Source organism: Hipposideros armiger, unplaced genomic scaffold (genome assembly GCF_001890085.2).
Source record: "Hipposideros armiger isolate ML-2016 unplaced genomic scaffold, ASM189008v1 scaffold_596, whole genome shotgun sequence".
Taxonomy (NCBI): domain Eukaryota; kingdom Metazoa; phylum Chordata; class Mammalia; order Chiroptera; family Hipposideridae; genus Hipposideros; species Hipposideros armiger.
In genome coordinates this window covers 168423-188821 of record NW_017731946.1, presented here as the reverse complement: position 1 = coordinate 188821, position 20399 = coordinate 168423, and the positions used below count along the sequence as shown (strand labels likewise).

The following is a 20399-nucleotide window of genomic DNA, read 5'->3' as shown; positions in this document are numbered from 1 at the left end:
CACAGCCTGATGTTGTGGGAGCTCCTCTTCTCAGCACCAGTACCCCGAGCTGGGGAGTCTGGTGTGGGGCTGGGGTCCCTCACTCCTCCAGGGGGAACCTCCACATCCAAGGTATCCCTCCTGATTCTCAACTGCCACACAGAAGTTTGGGGCCAACCCATTTTGCTTCTCCACCCCTACTACCAGTCTTGATATGGCTTCTTCTTTATATCTTTAGTTTTAAAACTACTGTTCAGTCAGACTTCAGATGGTTCTCCAAGTTGACTGCTCTATAATTTAGTTGTAATTTTAATGTGTTCACAGAAGGAAGCATGAACTGTGTATATCTACATCTTGGATCTTTCTAAAGGCCCTCTTACGTAAGGGAACATACTTGATTTCATGACACTATTAAGCCCAATGCTTCCAAATTCAATTTGCATAAGCAAGAAAAAATTTTAAACTTCCTCACACAGAGTGAGGTACAAGGTATCATTTGGGTCAGGCCAGAAATTCCATAGCAAACTGATTATTTGGAGCTCAGTTTCTTCCCAAATATTGCCTTGCCCAACAACAACCTTTTTATCACATTTGAATTCCAAATGATTCTCCTCCTTCGGTCTATTGTCACTACAAGCATTTGAAGTGTCAGAAGAAAGCCTCATCTCAGTGTTCTCCTAGGACCTTCTCTAAACACTCTATTAACAATCCAGTCTTTGATGAAGACTTAAATCACTCTTTACTCATTTCATTCCCTTGTTAAAGGTAGCTGGCCTGCCATACTATTCCTGTACTTACTATATATAACAAACGTATCAAACAAAAATGAGCTATTCTGGGGATGTAAAATCTAACCACTGAGAGCAACAGCTCTACAAAGACAAAACTGAAAGGATCACTTATTAAAAAAATCTACTTAGTAACTGTTAGCACTCCCCTTTCTTTACTAGTTATATGTAGATAGACTTTAAAGCTCAACCAAAAGGCACTTGGCATTTTATAACAAGTGCCACCTTTTGGTTTGCCCCTGCTAGTAAGCTGTCCTGAATACCTCAGGAAAGGTATACCAGTATACCAGTAGATTATTTAAATATTTATATCCCATAGAGTCATTAATACTTTGTAATGAAAAAGAAATGGTATTTCAATGTGTGTCTTTTGATTGTTTTTGTAAAAGTCATGTGAAACAGCTATTCCTTTAATCAGCTTATCTAACCAGAGTGTTATAAAAATAATTATCAACTGTTCATTAAAGTGAAACACATAGTCTTAAAGAGTAACACTTAATATATACTGGAATTAAAGTTGTTTCCTATGAAAATACAGCTCTTAGTTAAAATAAAAGCACCCAAAAAAGTATATGTTCTTTAATGGAACAATTAACCTTGGTAGATACACTAGTCTTTAAAAAAAAAAAAAGTTTATACATAAAGATTCAAAAACTTCAAAGCTGCAATAAGATGGAGTAGAAAGAACAAATGCCTGATTTTAAAATATTAATAATGTCATGACTATACTGCTTAGTAGCCAAAAAACCTCAAATAATTTGGTTAAGCCTCTCTGAACTTTTAGAACTTTGTGTAACAACCTATCTTACTGGGTTTTCAAGACAACTTAGATAACATTTGCTCATTCAACCAATATTTATTGAGCAACTATTATGCTCCAAGCCTTAAAATACATCAGTAAACAGAGCAAAGTCCATGCTCAACTTATATTCTATTTGAGGGGGGAAAGGGGGGCAGGTTAAGCATTAAATAGGCAGACAATGATACTATTTCAGTTATTGGTAAAACACAAAACAAGAAAACAGGGTCTAGAATACAGAGGGTGCTCAAAATTTTCTTTTATCTTAACATTGATAATGTTCAGTGTATCAGTATCTCTTCTTGGTGAATTATAAAAATAAATCTTATATTTACACTCATTTGTTCTTGACTCTAAGAAAAATGAACAACAAAATTAAGGTTGATTCCATCAGAATAAAAATAACCCAATCTTGGATATACAAATACTTTGCAGCTGTCACAACAGAAGCCTGTGGAAACACACTGCCTGATTCTTAGGATCTGACTCATGACTACACCTCACATTCATTGTTCTTCAATGTCAGACTACATTGTAGTGTATACTGAATCAGTGAAAGGCATTTTTTCCCCGACCAACTTTAATGTCTTAAGATAGATATTACTTGTGCCAATTCTAATATTTATCAGCGAAATCAGTCTTTGATCACATAATTAGGACTCTACACAAAAAATATGAATATTGGACTGGCCGAGTGGCAAGTTGGTTAAGAGCTGGCTTGGGACGCCAGCTCTGAGCAGCAGGGCCCAGGTTCGGATGTTATATAAGGGCCAGTGATGCTACGCCCTCTACAGCTAAGATGGTGAACAACAGCTCAACCTGGAGCTGGGGTGCCGTGAGTCGCCAGAGATGGCGTAGGCTGCAGTGGAGCTGCAGTGGGCTGCTGTAAAGCTATCATGAATGGCTGCCAGCAGAAGTGAGCTGCCAAGAGCCGCCATGAGCAGCTGTCCAGGACCCAGCGACCGATCTGCCTCACCCGGGAAGAGCACAATGGTAATACCAACATGGGCCAGTGAAGCGATGTCCTCCACAACTAGACTGAGGAACAAAAGGACAGCAACTTGTCTGTTCCGTTTCCCCGGTTCCCCAATGCTGTTTCCCTCCTCCAATTCCACAATAAAAAAATCTTAAAAAAATGAATATTTAAGCATCTTATGAACAAGATTATGTAACATAAATCTGTGAACCTTTTGATTACCTTTCCTTTATTAAGTAGGGATAGCAAATAATTTACTTCTTTAACAAAACTGCCACATTATATAACTATATACAACAGAGTCCCTTTATTATAAATTACAACTGTTAGCCAATCATGTAATCAGAAAGCTTCCTTAAAGTAGGAATCAGGGAGGACAAAGGTCAATAGGTCCACTAAAGGTTTTACTTTAACTTTACATATAAAACCCATGTTTATTCCCTAGCCTTCTGATATAGTGCCAAGTATTTATCTCTTAAGGGGAACCTGTCTTTCTTGCCAAATTCAACCCACGTATATATACATCATCTATGATTTCTAGTTCTTCAAAGTGCAGTGAGTTTAAGGTAAAATCTTAAACTCTGAGGGCAAAATCCTTCCAATCATGTACAATTCTCTGGCCTACATGTAATTCAAAATCAAATTTTTTTAGGAATTCACTTGTATGGAGTCTGACCAAAGCATTCAAATTTGCTCACACCAAAACAACTTTTTTTTCAGTCTCATACTTTGCTGAATTATGTAATACCTAATTAAATTATATTACAGGTATAATTGACATAACAGGTTTTGTATAAAACACAACCAATTCTTAGTAAGTAAGCACACAGCTCAACCTGTTGGGGGCAGAAATGGTGGCAGGAGATTTGAACAGTATGGTATACTATAGGCATTTGTTAATATGTTCTATAGAGGACTTATAATAAATCCAGTGAGTTGTTCGAGAATTTCTATACAAATCTATAAATATTACTTAATATTTACAGAAAGTTAGAAAATAAAAAAGTTATCAAAAGCAAAGAAAAATGTTCTTCAAAATATCAACTCTTACAAATTCCTCAAAATTCTACCCACATTTTTGGTAAAGAAACCATAAGCATCTAAAATACTTCTAGAGTTAAAAGTAGCAAGTAAATTTCTATATATTGCAAACTAACTTAGTTGATCCTCTCACAAAAGTACAATTATTAATCTATATTACAAGCTTGCCTAACATCTCTTGAAATAACTTTTTGAATTTTGAATTAACAACTCAAGAAGTTGAAAACAACTGATCCAAATACAAAAGTATGAGATTACACATCAGTTTTTCTCAAAGAGTAGTTCCTTCTTTGCATTACTGATATGAAATCTCTTCATATTCCTGATTTCTCCTTTCATTAAATGAGCAAACACTCTTTAGAAGAACTGTACCCAGTCATATTTGCATGGCTTCTGGCTAAACCACATTATCTCTATCCCAGAACCGCCAGTAAACAGGAAGTAAAAATTCATTCACTCTGAGTTGCAAGTAACCTATCTATAGACGGATGTGAACCACGCAGATTTTATTCTTATATACAATATAACTTTAGATTCAATCTTGAGATTCAAGAAAAGGAGTTTGATCAGTAAACTGAAATTTATGAACCAGAAAGTTTAAAACCAAATCTCTCTACAGAAATTGCTAAAGAAGTCCTTTAAATTAATTTTAACAGTCATTCCCTAAAGTTGAATTTTATTTTTGGAGAGAAACTGGGCAAGTTATTCCACAAAGAACCTGTAGCCTCTGAAATTTCAGACAACATATTCTTCATTGCACCATGATTTTGCTTTGTTTTGACTATGACTGGTAAAAAGATATATATTATGGAAAATTCCTCATTATTAAATGGAGTGCTTATGTGAAAATTAATATAAATTACAAAATCTATTACATTTTACAACATGTATGCTATACTCAAAAAATGTGTAAGATAGTGGGGGTTTTTTGTGTGTGTGGTTTTTTTTAAAAAGGAGTCATATTAAACTAGTGGGCATAGCATATTACATTTAAACACCAAGTCCAACCACATAAGTTGTGATAAAGAAAACAACTAAATGATTCAAGACTAAAAGTTAAAGTAAATTTTTAATAACTTAAATAACTGCACATATTAATATAGTCATACTTTTCACTTATTCATGTTTGCATTGTTGAACACAAAACTAAGTGCTAAAGGATTTCCAGATTTTAACTGAAATTAAGAGGCACTAACTTCTCAGTGGCTTCACCTCTACTTCATCCACCCATGAGTGAATAATATTTTTAAAAGCTTCTAATACTAGTACATTGTAGATATCAACATATATTTCTTTTTAAACTTTAAAGTTCTTTCTCCTTTCTTTTACATAATTGATATTCTTAAAACAAACTTTGGTTTCTCACAAACACTACCCTGTTTTTTAAACTGACAAGAAATAGTGTTAGGGAGAATACAAAGAAATAGGAATACTCATCTGCCCTGAGGAGCTTAAATTGAGAAATTTTTTAAAGGTGGCTTGGCATTGTCTATGCAAATTTAAAATGCACATATAAATTTATGTTAAGAAGCAATCATACAAAAGTATAATGTAATATATAAATGGATATGACACAATTTTTAATAAAAATGACAGTCATTCTAAATGTTCATCAATAAGGGGCTGATTTAATTATTACATCCACATAATGGAGTGCATTTTAAATGAGGCAGGAAGGTGTTTGTGATGTATTAAATGAAAAACCACGTATCAGAACAGTTAGGAAAGTAAACCTCATTTTTTAATTCTACAAATAAAAATGTATATGTGCACATGAAAACTATAAGAATATATATCAAACTTGCATAAGGTCTACAGAAATTCTCTTTGTACTAAATATTAAACTACATGAACAGTTATTTGTTCCCGAAAATAAAAAATTTACAATCATACAGAACATTTTAACATTTTAAAATATTTTAGCCAAAAATATAAAAATTTAAAGCATTTTTCCATCTTTTTCCTAAAGGATTTTCCTTTCTTTTAATATTTGCTAGTCACTATATGCAAAACTTATTTTTCTCCTAACACACAGCATTTGCTCAAACTTTAAAGGGCATTAAATTTAACTTTGCAGGGTTACACAAAATAAAGCCACTGTGACACAAAGTAATCACGATTATATTCAAAGATGTGACTTTTTTACATTTCACCCAAATTATTCGCTATCTTTAGAACAAAAGAATGGGGCATATTTTTAAAATAAAATTTACATAATATCTATGGTGATAGGTGAAACTTGGTATCTTATTTTTCATTTACATATCCTACAGGTTATAACAATAACATTTTTTCAATAAGTATAACACTTCATCAACATATGTTCCAAAGATCACCAAACTGTTAAGTTTCTTAATGACTTTATTTTGATTCAGAGCATAAATATTTCTACATCTAAACTTGAAGCAAAAATTTTGATACTAAAAAAATTTAGACCAACTATATATTTACATGCATTAACATTTTTAATACTTAAACTTGATTTTCAAAATAAAGATTTATGCTTACTAGAATTGATACTTGTAAAAATAATTTTACTTTCCTAAAATACTTTTTAAGGGATTGAAAATGAAACATTTTTACTTTACCAAGTTGGTAGTGGTGTTTGTCATAATTACTATGACAGAAATTGATTCCATCTTCCTCATCTACAGTTTTCTCTGATGAAAGCAAACTAAGACATCTCATCTTCAATAATCTTGGAGAACTTCCCTGAAAACCATCTCTTGTATCCAAAACCAAATCTCCAGAAAGAATGGGAGGAACAACTCTCTTTAAAAAATCCATTTTAAGGTTCTACATTACTAGACCTACAAGCACACAGAAAGGTGCTTGTACCAATTTCCTTGATGAGAAGATAAGGTACACTATTTATGTCAAAGAGCAAAGAGATGTCATGTGAGTTTAGGTGGTGCTGAACACCAGTAGGTCAAGTGCCAGCTGTTCTGAAGCTGATTTTTAGAACATTTGCTGTTCATACTGATAACAAACCAAACAGCTACTGACAATGAAGTAGCACTTTACATGTACATCTACAATGGGTGTTAACAGTAATACTGAGACCATAAAATGTTTAGCATTCATCTAGTTTAACATTTAGACTTTGAAAACTTACACTGTGATACTGTTAAGACAAATTCAATTTGGTCTGAGGTATATTATCCTTTTAAATAAACTTATAGTTGAAGTGAGAAACAGTAATTTGTATTCAAAAGATAACTTTTATTCTAAAAATTTACTAATGGACCTCAGAAACATCAAGTTTTATGGGACATGAATGGAGTCATTTAAAACTTTACATTATATTATGAACATTCCAATGTATAATCAACTGTAATTATCAATAGTAGCAACTGAAACCTTGGCATGAATTACAAAAACAAAGTGATAATTTAAAATACATGGATCTAAGAATATAAAGTATAAATATTTAATTTAATAAACCCAGTAATCAGCCTTACATAATTTATTTCCAAATAATTGGGCATTATACTAAATATTTTAAAATAGCAAAAGTAGCAGATCTTACTGTCTTAATGTAATCCAGAAGCATGACAAAATATCCCAGGGGAAGATGCCTACATAAAACTTTGAAAACTGAAATTAATATCTTCTTTTTTTTCCCTTCTTTTGCCTGCCCTCTGGTGGGGATACTAAGTGAGCAAGAAGGAAATGAAAAATTAAAGAGAACAGATAAGGCATAAACTCCCTAAGTAATCAAATTTATAACTTTGAGGATATACATCTAATAATAATTTTAAAATCTGATTCACTTAGTGAAAAACAAGCACAATCTCATTCTTCTAAGACTCAACATAAAGAAAATGATTTATATATTTTAAAAAATAAAGCATAAAATTGTCTATATAGATATCAGGAAAAACTGTTATAATGTAAAAAAAAAAATTTCTGGTTCTGAATTAATAAGTTTTTAATCCTCATTTTCCTACCACATTGATTATAAACTCAACTATTCTTTTTTTTTCTAAAGATTTTATTGGAGAATTGGGGCAGGGGAACACCACTGGGGAAACAGGGAAGGGGAACAGACAAGTTGCTGTCTTTTTGTTCTTCAGTCTAGTTGTGGAGGACGTCACTTCACTGGCCCATATTGGTATTATCATTGCGCTCTTCCCCAGTGAGGCAGTTGCTCGTCAGCCATTGGACTGCTGCTCACGGTGGCTCATGGTGGCTCACGAAACCACATGCCAGCTGCCGGCCAGCCCCACTGCAGTCTATGCCGTCTTCGGTGACTCACGGCAGCCCAGCTCCAGGTCAAGATGTTGTTCACCATCTTAGCTGTAGAGGGCGCAGCATCACTGGCTCTCATGTGGGATCCGAACCCGGGCCCTGCTGCTCAGAGCTGGTGTCCCAACCCAACTCTTAACCAACGCAACACTCAACTATTCTTTATTTCATTATTTAAAAGATATTAATTGAAGGTCTCTACCTATAACACGTTTATATAGTATTAAGGTTCAGAGAAAATTTAGAGGGTTTACTAATGCAAATCCTGTCTCAAGGAATCCTACAGTGAAAAGGGGGGAAGAAACAAGGAAGGCAAGCACAGGACTTAAATTTCTTTCCTTAAAGCAGGAATGGACCAAATAGGAAATAAAGTTGACTTTTAAAAAATGCTTCTAAGAAATAGATTCTCTCTCTCAACACTGGAACATGAAAAGCTAAAAATTCACATCTGATCAGCCTATTGCCCACACACAGAAGAAACCACCAGTTAGAACCATAATTCATATGCCTCAACAGCCTAGGAGTTATCACTGTGTCTTCCAGGGTTTGTCTGGTTATTTCCCCTCTTTATGGATATGATCTCATGTTCTTTAAAACTTATGTTTGTGGTTTTCCTCGGGCTCCTTTGCGTCTTCCTCCTTATCTGTGGAGCCCAAAAACATAATGGTACACAGCACATGCTGGTTATAAGAGGGCAAGTTTCCTTCATGTACGTTCATGATGTACAAGACAGAGACAGCCACCTGTGTCACTATCAACCCCACCTTCTGAACTACACTTTCAATTGGGGAAACAAAAGGCAAGGATTAGATGTTATTGAAGAGGCCACAAGATTTTCCTCAGATTGCCTTCAGTTAATAAATATTTGCTGAGCAACTACAATAATGGCCCATGCAAGATGCAAAAGCATTGAAGATATGTCTCTATCCGCAGAAGCTTACTATTTATGAAGGGAAAGAAACTCTCACAACTACCAGATTCCCTGTAGGGTTGGCGAGGCTTTGCTGAGCCTGCACTGCAGTTCAATTTCCTCTGCGCAACCTGCTTCTATACCACCTCTTATTAGATGTTGATCCCTAAAAAACACCCTGGCAGCCAGATTCCTTTTCAGCATCAGCTTCCGAAGGACCCACCCTGAGAAATACAGCAAGGGAAAAGCATGGTGTTCCTGTGACAAAACTGTATGCGTTACTAGCTGAATCTACAAGGAGGGAATGCCATAGAGCTTGTTTGCATGATGGTATTTCTAAGATCTTTGGTTGGTTATCACAACTTTGAACTCCTAAGAGTTCCAGGATTAAGAAACTATAATAGAAGCTGGTCGCTCAAATATAACATTTAAAAATCTTTATAGACCTCACAGTCACTATTTAACCTTTAGAATATTTATTGGGTTGTCGGAGAAGTCATGACGTATTTTTTCTATGTTTCTCTTTGCAAAAATGCATCATGACTTTTCCAACAACCTAATGTTATAATCTTACCGTAGAACTCACGACGGTAATTTCTTGGTGGTAACTTGGATCATCTAATCCTGACTGTGGAACTCTTGAGCAGTTTCGTGAATGAAGCATTTAGGTGTTAATCATCCAAGGTTCAAATAAATGGCTTCGTCTCTGAAGAAAAGCAAAATATAAAATTTACACGTTACAATAATGAACACATTTGTGTGTTACTCATATCCATCCTACTTCTGAATATTACATAGCAGTGTCACCTACTACCGCAGTTATCCTCTTCTATAATGTTGCATTACATTTCTCTTGAATTTTTATTATGAAAAATTTCAAAATAATGCAAAATTGAAAGTAGTACCATGAACCCACCATTATTAACTCATAGCAAATCATGTTTCATTTATATATCTACCTACCCCAAACTCCTATCTCACCACTCTAGATTATTCTAAAGCAAATTCCAGACCTTATACTTCATTTGTAGATAATTCTGTATGCATCTAAGACAAAAGATTTGCTTTGTAAACATAAGCCAATAGCATTATAATGTCTACAATAAATTAATAATAATTTCTTTATAACATGAACTACCAATTAAAGCTCAAATTTCCCCATCTCATATGTGTTTGTTTAAATAGTTTGTTCTAAATCCAGATCTAAACAAAATCCATATAGGCAATTGTTACTAAGTCTTTTAAATTTCTTCTAATCTTCAATTTTCCCCCTTCCTTTCTTCTCTTTGCATTAACAAGTAATGCTTTTACTAGCCAATGATTGAACCATACACCACTACCTTAATTATTCAATAATACATTTAATACATTTTTAAGTAAATAAACGGATTTGAAAAAATCATTCATATAGCCACTGAGTCTAATATTTATCCCACCTACAGATAATGTTTGGGATACATATTTTTCAAGTCCAATTATAATGTCTGTAAAGGGGGTCATGGATTGTGAACTACTGTACATCTATAATTATTTGATGGTTACTAAGAATAAAACCAATGACCATAGAGAGTTATCCTTTGACCATATATAAGGTCTCACATATGTAATTGTGCACATTCCGTGCTTGTATTACCATTAAAAATCGTGGCATTTTTCAATAAATAGGCCACATTTTAAATCTAGCATTGAAACTCAAATTAACTTCATTTTAAATCTTAACGGGTGTCTTCATCTTTTTTATACTTAATGAATTTAATCCTCAACCCAACAGAAAGAGCTGACTGCTCTCTAAAATATTAATTTTGCACTTAAACTTCTTAATTCGAAATTCATTTAGCCAAGTTAGAAAATATAATGATATTCCATTCACTCACAGGCACAATCAACTAAATCATGACTAAAATCAAATCTTTGAAAACAAAAAACTGGTAAATATGAATACAATACTAATTCATGTGTACTTGCTCATAATCAATATCATTCAGACTTACTGGAATTTTTACTGGCCCACCAAGTATTTCTGATCTACTAACAACGTATCTAGAATTCTGCCATAATTCTTGATACTTTATTTCATCGTTGATTCATGGAATCATTTCTCCCTCAAAGGAAATAAAGCTTTTCTGACAAATAGCATATTATTTCTGTAAAGTACAGTCATGTGCTGGTCTATACTTAATGAAATTTAAACTATTTTTCACTTTATCTTCTAGGACAAATTGCAAAACCAGTTACTACTGGAGTACAAAGCAGTTTTAGAATACTGCGACACGTTCACCTAGGATTGATTTGTATCATCACATCTAGGTCTTTTGTTTTGCTTCACTTTTGAATAACCTTCTGTTCAGATATAGCAAATCTAATGCCATGTTTTTTATATGTGTTTTGTATTCTTATAATCACACCGTCACAGCACTGTGTCATTTTAAGACCTCCCAATGTTTGTCTAGAATTTTCAATACCTCTTTAATAGATAGACAACCTTTCTATTTTCAACTTCCATTTTTTATAAAATAAACAAGTCTTTGGTCACCCTCGAAAACATTTGGTTTATACTTCTCTGACATTCTTTTATAGGTTACAATGATTTTTAGCAGGGATGGGTTTTTTTTTTATTTTTGTCTTGGTTTGGGGTGGAGGGAGTTGCATGTCAATAGCTTTTCATCTTGTCTCCATATATATTACTTAACATGAAACCCATTTTTATTTTCATTTCACTTAATTAATTTGGAGAATATTCTATCTACAGGAAGAATCATTTTGATTTCTACTACCTTCATACTACTTCTTTTGAGATGGTCACAGTCAGGGAAGTTAGGTATTTGGTAAATGTGGTCATGGTGTACTCACAATCAATGCTGTTGCTTCTTATTTTTAAAAGAAAAAAGTCACATAAACGAGTGACTTGAGGAGGTCAGTTGGTATCTGACAACACTAAAGTCTGTAAATAGCCAAATAACACAAGCTTTGAGGGAGAAAGGCTTTAAACCTGCAATAAGAATAATGATCTAGAAGTTTCCACGTGCAATAAATAAAGAGAACAGTGGCCCAGCTCTGGCACTTGAGATCTCAAGTCAAATGAGGTCCTCCAAGGACAGCTTTGCTTCACTTCAATCCAGAAAGTAAAAGAGAAAGTTGAATGAGTGTTCAGATAACACATTAACCTCATTTCCTTTCTGAACAGAATTACTAGAAAAATAATGAACAGAAATGCCACAAACTTAATGTATCTTCACTGTAGTAAGATACTTGATGCATATGTCTCTGATAATACATTGATACAGAAAATAATAATCTCAAGCAAATAAAGCAAAAATGAATCTCGGTGATGTTCACTATACTATTTTCAATACTTGTATGTATTCTTCATAGTTTGAAAAGGAGAACAAGGAAGTTATTGTGACTAGCATAAGGTAGATTTGAGTTCAACAAAAGAATAACAACTTAATTATTGCAAAATTAATGAAAAGGCTGCTTTATAAAGACATGAAGTCCCTGAGCCGGCCGAGTGGCGCGTTGGTTAAGAGCTCGCTTGGGATGCCAGAGGGCCCCGGTTCGGATCCCACATATGAGGGCCAGTGACACTGCCTGCCCTCTACAGCTAAGATGCTGAACAACACCACAACCTGGAGCTGGGCTGCTGTGAGTCGCCGGCGACGGCAGGTGGGTTGCCATGGGCTACCTTGTGTAGCCGGCAGCCAGCGTGAGCGGCAGTCTAGAAGCCAGCGACTGATCTGCCTCGTTCGGGAAGAGCGCAATGATGGTGCCAACTTGGGCCAGTGAAGCAACGTCCTCCACAACTAGACTGAAGAACAAAAGGACAGCAACTTGTCTGTTCCCTTTCCCCCAATTCCCCAATAAAATTCTTTAAAAAAATAGAAAAAAAAGAAATAAAGTCCCTGCTCACCGAGTTTTTAGGCAAAAATTGTTGGAAATGCTATAGAAAGAGTTAGCTCACTGGGTAAAAGATTAAGTTAAATTACTTCAAAGATCCAAACTACAAATCAATCTAAAGATCAAAACTCTAAATTTAATTTACAATGTATTTTATACTTATACTTGAATGCTAAAATGTGTGGTGAACTAGACACTCATCATATTTCAACTAAAGAAAGAAACCACATGGCAAGATATAAAATTTATGGGGGCAAATTTCTGTCCTACTATTAAAATTATTCTGGGTATCTTACAAGGCCTCTTAAAATGATGCAAAAGGCCAAAATGATGCAAATGTTCTGACAACCTTTTAGACTAAGGATGCAATGGTTTTAAATAAATCTAGAATAGACATAGCTTCTATGCATAATAGCAAAATAATTATGGAAAATATAAAATGCAGTAATTTTTGTAATCTGCCAAATATATAAAATACAAAAAATCTGCTCACAAATAATCAACTACAGGCAGCAATTATTCAAATATCTTTTATGTCTGACTGGTAAAAATCATTAACATGAAGAATTTACAGTCATCCCTTTAATTAACAAACAAAAGGAATGACTCATAAAATCAACACTGGTTTATCACACTTCACTTTTTAGAAATTCACTTTTTCTCTTATTTTAGAAATGCTATAGTGTTACAATTTTTTAAATGGGCTTGCATTTTAACCTTCTCTCTGTTGTTCTTTTTTACCTTCTTCCAAATTTCAATTTTAAAGAGTACAGAAACTTATTACATTGACTAATATAATCACAGATTACACTACATCACCTGCTGAAAATGCTGTGTAATGGTACTGAGCTAGAATAACTGGGCTTCACAGCAAAAATCTAAATCTCTTGCTGATAAAGCAATGTTCTGTGCTGGCAAATTTGTCAACATTTTGTTGATTTTACATTTTTTAGCCAGAATAGCAGTTACTGTCATACTATGTGATCTAATGAAAATAATTAGCAAAATTTTTCATTAACAAATTTAAGAGGAAGTTTTCTATAAAGATTTTTCATTCATGGAATCAAATAAAAACAGCATCAGAGGACATTTTCTTATATACTGATGAATGACTATGTAGGGTTTAAAATAATTTTCCTATTACTTTTCCATGATGACACAAAAAAAGGAAAGGAATTCAACCACAAAGTTATCATACAAATGCTCTAGCTATTCATCTAGATGTAAACACCAAGAGAAAAATTTTGGACAAATGTAGAGGCTGACCTGTAAGACATCAATCTCACTAAATCTGGAATATACTCCCATTGCTAACTTCAAAAAATTCATTAATATCAACTATGCCACACACAGATTTACAGAAATCGTACATTCAACGAATATTTATTGAGCAGAACTATGTGCTAGGAACCAGAGACAGAGGAGTGAACAGAACAGACAGAAATCCTTACCCTTGTGGAGCTTACATTCTGTTCTAGGAGAAGCTTGGGCTCCTTGTCATTCCTTTAAAAATTTGAAAAAAGCGCTAGAGGCCTCTCCTTTTAACTGTACATACACCTAATTTTGCAAGGTTTGAATCTTTCTAATCCAACCATTAATTATGGATTAAGAGCCCCTGATAAAAGTCCTTCTTCTGTTTATTTTCCATCTCTACCATTTATATAGGCAGTTTCATAGTTTTACTACTCATAGTAAAAAGTAGTATTTTCTTTCCATTAAAATACTTACAACCTTCAAATTTCAATAAAGTGTTTTCTGTTTATTCCATTTGTACCTCTCACAAATTTCTTGACTGTCAGATTACCCTTCATCAATCTTGGTCTTCCCAGAAAACTCGATTCTAACCTTTTTGATAGCTTCACAGGGAAATTTTCTAATTTCATTATTTATTCTCTGCACCCCCTTAATTTAAAATCCTCCTCTCCCTGCCCAAATCTTCAGTTAAAAAGTCTTTGTAGATGTCACCTAAAGAGCTTCTGGAAGAAAACACGCTCAAGAGAAACCACAATAAAACCTAACTTAACGGAAACCATCAATTAACCAAAAAATTTTCTGTTCTGCCTTATTACAAAATGAAATAAGAGTGACTCCTCAGAAAATATTTTTATTTTAAAATGCAACATTAAAACACTTTCTAGGGCCATCACAGTCTCTAATCAATGTGTTACATTTTTTATGTTCACTGAGGCATTATTTACAATAGTCAAAATATGGAAGCAACCTAAGTGTCCATACATAGATGAATGGATAAAGAAAATGTGGTACGTATATACAATGAAATATTACTCGGGCATAAAAAAAAAATGAATGAACTCTTGCCATTTGCAACAACATGGATGGACCTACATAGTAATATGCTAAGTGAAATAAGTCAGACAGAGAAAGACAAATACCATACGATTTCACTTACATGTGGAATTTAAAAAACAAAATAAATGAACAAACAGAAATAAGCTCAAAGATACAGAGAACATTTTGATGGTTGCCAGATGGTAGGAGGGCTGGGGCAATTGGTGAACAGGGGGAAGGGATTAAGAGGTACAAATCAGTAGTTACAAAATAGTCATGGGATGTACAGTGCCCCATAGGGAATGAAGTCAATAAGATTGTAATAACTATATATGGTGTCAGATGGGTACTAGATTTATTAGGGTGATCACTTTGTAAGTTATATAAATGTCTAATTGCTATGTTATACACCTGAAGCTAATATAATATTGTATGTCAACTATAATTTAAAATTTTTTAAATGCAGAATACCTTTTATATCTGTAAGTTTTAAATTATGCAATGGAAATTGCTCTACCTAATTATGATCCTGAAATTACAAAACCAAACATCAAAGAAAATTCATGCAAATCTGATATGTATACTTTGTACAGTTTCATAAAACAATTTGCAATAGAAACGTTCTGGGCTAATCCAAATTTTAAGTTAATTAGAAAAATAAAGAAGTAGCTGTTCAAGGTCACTGAGCAAGTAAAGCCACAATTTAATCTTCAAAGTTTGTCTCTCCTCTTTTTCTCTGTGTTTACTGTCTCCAGCAAGCTCAGAAAGGCTTGACTTTTATAAGAGCAACTATGAAAGCACCAATTCCCAGTGATGTTTAGATGACCTATTTCTCCTGAATTCAGAGCCCCAGAACCACTTTTCTAAATTTAAGGAGGAATGATCATTTGTCACCTGCCATATCACAGCTTGTATCAAGTCTTTAAAATGTTTATGTTCTTTGACCCAATAATCCCACTTCTAAGAGCTTTTTCTAGGGAGATAACCAGGAATGCACACACAGATTTATTTACAAAGATATTCATTGTACCATTATTCCTATGAGCACAATGCTGCAGGGGAGGCACAGAACAAAAACAAAGGACCAGTTTAAAAACTCACGGTAGATTCAGAAGATGAAATGTTATCCACCAATTAAGAAATATTTTTACTAACATGTCACAATTTTACCATACATTTTAAGAAGTAGAAAAAAAATATTTATAGTATCTTAGAGGTAAAACTACATTTGGAAGCAAAGAATAAATTTAAAAGGAGAGACTCAAGTTGTCAAAGTACTCAATCTCTCTATGCCTCCATTTCCTCATCTATAAAATAAGGATTATAAAACCTCTTAGGTTCACTCCAATAAACTTTAATTAAAAAAAAAGAAAAACCTCCTAGGGTTATTATGAGACTTAAGTGTAAAAGATGAAATGAAGCATGTGTAAGTAGTGCTTGACAAATAGTAAGTACTCAATAAATGTTTACTATTATTAACTTATTAACTATTATTAACTTATTAACTTATGTCACATACACTGATAGACAAATCTGCAACACTTCCAAAGAAAGAAAAAGAATCAAAAAATAAATATCACTCATAATTCAAAACCTAGAGATAGCCACAATTCATTTTAATACCCAGGTTAATTTCTTTCATGTGTTTTAGAATGCATTAAATGTTTTATAAAATTGGTATACTATATCATTTCTAGTGATTACAAAATACTACAACGTTTTGAAATACATTGTGTGTATTTAATCATTCTATCATTATTGAACATTAGGTTCAATTCTTCACTGCTATAAATATGGCAGTGAGTATCTGGATGGGCAGTCTTTGTACACACTTTTCATTTTTTTCCCCTCAAGAAAAAGTCTAGAAACAGAATTTCTATCTCAAATGGTATAAAATACTCTTGGCTTTACTCCCCTACTAACCTGTATAGAATATTAGGGGTTCAAAAATGCCAACTGTGGGGCAGCCAGTTAGCTCAGTTGGTTAGAGCATGGTATTCTTAACAAGGTTGCCAGTTGGATCCCCACATGGGCCACTGAATTGCGTCCTCCACAACTAGATTGAAACAACTACTTGACTTGGAGCTGATGAGTCCTGGAAAAACACACTTCAAAAAAAAAAAAACAAAAAAAAAACAATTGCTCCCTTTCTCCATGGGCACTTAAAAGCTATTAATTGACTTTTTCATTGCAATCTTTCTTTGTTTCTTTGGTACAACTGCTTATCACATATTTCTCTTTTTCCATTAATTCCATTTAAAGGTTCTCACTTTTCCTTTACATAATTCTAACATCTCCAAAACAATTCCAGTATTCTTTTTTTTTAATTCAGATATTAGATTTTCTTTTTTTTTTTAAAGAGTTTATTGGGGAATTGGGGGAGGCGAACAGCGTTGGGGAATTGGGGAAGAAGAACAGACAAGTTGCTGTCCTTTTGTTCTTCAGTCTAGTTATGGAGGACGTTGCTTCACTGGTCCATGTTGGTATTGTGATCATTGCGCTCTTCTCAAGTGAGGCAGATCGGTCACCGGTCTCCGGATGGCCGCTCACGGTGGTTCTTGGCAGCTCACACGGGCTGCGGCCACTCACACTGGCTGTCGGCCACTCACAATAGCTTATGGCAGCCCACTGCAGCAGGGGCTGTAGTCTATGCCATCGCCAGAGACTCACGGCAGCCCAGCTCCAGGTTGAGCTGTTGTTCACCATCTTAGCTGTAGAGGGCAGTGTCACTGGCCCTAATGTGGGATCCGAACCAGGGCCGTGCTGCGTAGAGCTGGCGTCCCAAGCCAGCTCTTAACCAATGTGCCACTCGGCCGGCCCCAATTCTAGTATTCTTAATGTCAGTAGAGTCCTCAAGAAAGTTTTTAAGATTCTACTTTGTGTATTTAGAAATGGAAGTCCTTGTCTTTCAGAACTATATCCTGAAATATTTACAGGTGATGTTTTATGACAGAGAGGAATCACCTCAAAATAATTGTGAATTAGGGAAAGAAGAGAAGAGGTAGCAAAGCTGATAAATGCTGAAGCTATGGAATGGGTACATGAGCATTCGCTCCACTATTCTCTCTGTTTAAATAGTTTTTAAACTATCTTTAGTGGGAAGAAATTGGGTTTTTTAATCTTTAAAAGAAGATATAATTATTAAAATACAACAGTCATGGTTTAGCTTCTACCATAGGTCTTACAGAACAATAATTCAATGATTATGTTTTTAAAAAATAAGACCAAAACTATGTAAGCCAAATTCAAAAGCGAAGTAAACAACTACAGTATTTAGAATCTCTCAATTACACTTGCCAGTAATTCCCACAGATAAAAACATACTACAATGCCTTTTTCCAAACCATGGCTTCAGCATACCATGCTGATTCTCCAAAACAATATTAGTATTTATATTGTGTACTACAAGAATACAATTATGCCTCTGTATGTGCCCACATGAATATTTGATAAGTAGTGTTATTATGTACTCGTATTAAATAATCCAAATTCTCTTGGTGCTTAAATCACATCTTGGTACCAAGTTAGAGGCACATCATAAACAATACTTACAGATTAACAGCTAGATCCATCAAAGTATTTATTTGTACCCAGAGGCATGCACGCAAAACCAGCGTAATGAAAAATCTACCTTGCTGTGCATCTTTTATTAAGATGGACTGTGGGAAAATATCACCTTGTATATTTCTACCTGTGTAGAAAACACGTTACCTTGGAGTCAGGGCATGATAACAAGAGAGCACAGCAAAAAGAGTAAGCAACATATTTAGAGATAAGGGAGTCAACGGCTACTCCCCAGGTTTCACTGCAGTTAAAAAAAATACATTTTATATAAATGTATTTATACTACATTTTACATAACAAACCAATATATATATATACCCACATGAATGATTTGAAATAATCTGCAATATACTTGGATAATCTCCAAACTACTTTTTTTTTTCAACAGTTTTATATTCCGCTCAGTACCCACTAAGATGATTTCTTGATTTCACAGTTTTAAAACCCTGACTAAAACACTGACCTAGAGAAAAAAAAATAGTTTGCATCTCTTCCTGCTTATCAAAGAATATGAAAGAGAGACCTGAAAGCTACTTTCATGCCACCCAATCATTGGATTGCTTGAATTCCTCTCTCCCCTACACAGAAAATGACAGTATTACATATCTGGGAGGATGGGGGACAGGAGGCACTGAAGTGGGTAGGAATCAGAGGACTGCTGCTTAAACACACACACACACACACACACACATACACAGCCCTAAGAGAAGATAATGTCTTAAATTTCTTCCTGTTCTAAAAGTCTATGTTGCTCTAGGATTTATGAGTCCCTGAAGGGTTTAAGAAATTCATCATTACATCTCCCACAGTACCTAGCAAATTGGCTTTCATAAAAATAATAGAGCACTAAAGATTAAGCTCAACTAATAATATGCAAACTAAGCACAAATATAAAGGTTTGTCATTTACATGTTTTCCACAATTAGTAAAGGTAAAAATCGATGCTATTGTATATTATTTGAAAAGTCATAAGCATAAAAATGTTAAAATATATATAGTGTATATGTATGAGCATATATAATATATATATCACAGAACAAATACAATTCTTGTTACTTTGACTGTAAAAGGTATAAAAACAATTCACTGCAAAATTACTCAAAAACTCAGAACCAAATTAAACTACTAACTTATTTTAGTTTCAATAACACCTTTTTTCTCTGCCTGCTTAATGATATTATTATTAGTGAGCAAAGAAATAAGCAAAACATAGGTCCAGTAAAAAGAAAAGTAACCATGGAGGACTGGACAATACAAAACTTTCATAACTCAACCATGATTTATAGTACTCTAAAGTCCACCAGTTCTTGGCTCAAAGAACCTCCTATTTTAAGTCACAATAAAACCATTTATAAATAGGGACAATAAGATCAATCTTTATACCTTTATATAATGTTATAAAATGTCGTATCATGCAATAAAAGACACCTTTCTCATGACCATCTGAAAATTATAACACAACTCTCACTTTCTTTCCATAAGCTTTACTTAAAATCTCCCTTACTTTGAGGTTTTAAATTATTTGGGGGGAAAAAAATCAAGATTTTACCAAAATCAATATAATTTCTGATTTTTAAATGAAGAAAATGTTTCTCATTTCTGTTACTTAAAACAATAATGTATTTTAATTATCCAATTGCAAAAATTTCCAGTTCTGGTTAACATTTCTCACCTTTTCTTGGATTTTTACATTTTAATTCCTACTAACTAAAATTAAACATACCTTTAAAAAGTTTCATGGAGGGGCTGGCTGAGAGGCTCAGTTGGTTAAGAGTGCAAGCTCAGAGCAATAGGGTCACTGGTTCAATTCCCACATGGGCCAGTGAGCTGCGCCTGAGCTGAGCTGCCGCTGAGCTGCCAACAGGTGGCAGGATGGCTCAGCTGGTGAGAGCATGTGCTCCTAACAACAAG

At 34.1% G+C, this 20399-nt stretch overlaps 1 protein-coding gene across 3 annotated transcripts in view; it reads right to left on the bottom strand.

Annotated features, from left to right (window-relative positions):
• The window catches only part of FRYL (FRY like transcription coactivator), a 246267-nt gene that overhangs the window by 175537 nt on the left and 50331 nt on the right, over positions 1-20399 (bottom strand). For all 3 annotated transcript variants that reach the window (XM_019624634.1, XM_019624635.1, XM_019624636.1), the window contains one exon: positions 9316-9447. The gene's annotated coding sequence lies outside the window, so the exon portion shown is untranslated. The remainder of the gene's footprint in view (positions 1-9315; positions 9448-20399) is intronic.